This window comes from Tupaia chinensis, unplaced genomic scaffold, assembly GCF_000334495.1.
Source record: "Tupaia chinensis unplaced genomic scaffold, TupChi_1.0 Scaffold000350_1, whole genome shotgun sequence".
NCBI classification, from domain to species: Eukaryota; Metazoa; Chordata; class Mammalia; order Scandentia; family Tupaiidae; genus Tupaia; species Tupaia belangeri.
In genome coordinates, this window is record NW_006159844.1 from 8410416 (window position 1) to 8413267 (window position 2852).

Consider the following 2852-nt stretch of genomic DNA (forward strand, 5'->3'; position numbering starts at 1 on the left):
AAGACTACATTGCATTTAGTTGCCACATCCCCTTAGTCTCCTCTGGTCTATAACAGTTTCTTAGGTGCTTTTTCTGTTTGTTTTTCATGACCTTGACACTCTTAAAGAAGACAGACTAGGTATCCTGTAGAATGATGCTGATATGAATTTGTCTGATACTTTTCTCATGATTAAAATGGGGCTATGTGCAAGCCAGCATTTTGGTGGTTAGGCAGTTGGATCCCACATGACCAATTGTACAATTGAAGTCCCAGATCTGGCAGTTTGAAAAACACACCAGTACATGTGCATGCTAGCCCAAAATCGCAAAAGGAGGAAGAGGTAGAGGAGAAGAGATTGTGGTATGGTATCAGGAGTGTTTTCTCACTTTCCCTCTCTGTCTCTCTCCAATAAGGGCATATGCTCTGTGAGAACATTTAAATTAATTAATTTAACTAAATGGGGTTATGGATTTGAGGGAAGAATACCATATTGATGAAGTACCCTTTTCATCACATCGGTTTCTGGGGTACATGATATCTACATGAAATCACTGGTGATATTACCCTCCTATCATTTTGTTAAAGTCATGTTTATCAGTTTTCACCACTGTAAAGTCACTGCTCTTCTCTTTCCATACACTGTTCTTTGAAAAGGCAAGTCACTAAATCTAGCCCACCCTCAGAGTTTGGTTAAGATCTTCCTCCTAAAAATGAGAATACTTACATATATTATTTAGCATTCTGCTATATGAAAGATTTGTCTCTTCTTCCCTTTTTACTTAGTTACTCAATAACTTATTTATATTATTATGCAACCATATATTTATTTTATATTTGAGGTTATAATTTAATATTGTATTATTTATTAGATTTGGCTAGTAGAAGCTTTTTCAGCTTGGCTCTTTCATCTCTTTGACAGGTCCCATCCTTTTGTCTTTTAAGTAATTCCTTACTTTCTTGAACTACATGATGCTAATGTGCATCTTAAATCTTCCCTTTCTCCAGCCCTGAATTAGCCTTTTGTCCAAGGAGCTCTGATTCCTTTTACTGAAGAGCAGAGTCCAGAAACCAAGATTTGGGCATTAGCGTGTTTCTTCAATTACCTTTTAACAAGTTTGTTGAGGATCTGAGTTATTATTATTATTATTATCACTATGTACATTTATAATAAACTTTGGACTTCCAAATCTTAATCTTAAATTGAATCAATCAGTCATTGGATTGAGCCTTAACATGCCCATAGGTCTTTCTATATTTCAGAGTCTATGACCATGGAAGGCCAAGAAATAGATACTCTGATTCTGAGATGGCTACTGAATTTCAGCTGTGAAATACTGCTTTCAGGGACTAAAAATGAAGACTTTCTGCTGAGACTCCTCCCTCCAGATCCATTTTTAGATTGGTAGGGCAACCTCTGTCTCCTTCTCTCCATCTCTCTCTGTTTCTCTGTGTCTCCCTGTGTCTCTTAATTTTTTAAAGTAAAATATTCTCTGGGTTCTCAAGCTCCTCCTTTAACTTGCTAATTCATGCCTTTCCTACTCCCTTCTAGGAGAGGCACAAACCAAGGCTCATTCTGATGGCTACTGAACTTCATCTGTGAAATATTGCTTTCTGCCGTGCAGTTTCATTTTTTGCCTTATTCAGTCATAAAGAAAAAAAAAACCTGGCTTTTGACAGAAAGTGGAATAATATGAAAGGTTTACTGCTAAGTGAAGCAAGCCAGACTATGAAGGAGAGACATTGTATGTCCCCACTTAATATATCCCGAGTATCTGCACTCTATGTCTGAAACTGATTGACTAAAGGATATAGAAACACAATAAATGGATGTAAATAACAGCTATAGTGTGTGAGAAAGAGTAGGGTCTGGGGAAGGACATTTAGAAGAAAAATAGAAAGGCAAAGCATTAATGGGACAAAGAAATTTGGTATTATCTGTTGAAGATATTTTATAGTTTTATCAACTGAACTAGGGAGAAATGTTCACCTGTTGAAATGTTCAGTTTGTAAGATAAATAATGTGATTGAACGTATAAAAGAAAATGAAATATAAAATAAATAAATAAAGTGTCCTAAGGTACACAGCCCCCCCAAAAAATATATATATAATTATTTTATCATCTTTTTTCTTTTTTTTAATTTTTTACAGTTTTTCTCTTCTTCTCTTTTCTTTTCCTTTTTCTTTTAACTTTATACCTCGGTGGCTCAGTCTTCATGAACTAGTGTCTTGACAGGTCTAAGTGAACATTATAAAATAAATAAATAAAGTGTCCTAAGGTACACAGCCCCCCCAAAAAATATATATATAATTATTTTATCATCTTTTTTCTTTTTTTTAATTTTTTACAGTTTTTCTCTTCTTCTCTTTTCTTTTCCTTTTTCTTTTAACTTTATACCTCGGTGGCTCAGTCTTCATGAACTAGTGTCTTGACAGGTCTAAGTGAACATTATCCAAACATCTGAATACTATTAGGGGCAGAATATTCCTCAATTCCCATTGAATCTGACACACAAAGAGTTAAAAACAAAACAAAGAGAGATTGCAGATCACCTCCTCCAGCAAGCCTCTGAATGCTCAGATTGAACATCAAGAATTAGGAAGAAATACACACCCCATCTGATGACCAGAAAACACCATAGAAGCACAAGAAATATGAGAAAGCAAGAAAATACCTATCCTCCAAGGGAAAAGAATAACTCCTCTTCACCTACAGACAGTACAATGGAACTCATGGAAATGTCAGATAAAGAATTATAATATTTGTAGTGACAGAGTTAATCAAGATGCAAGAGAAGAGAGACAATGAACTCCAGAAGACACAAGAGAAAAGGCCTGATGATTCCCAGGAGGTGAGGAAGTTCTTGCATGAT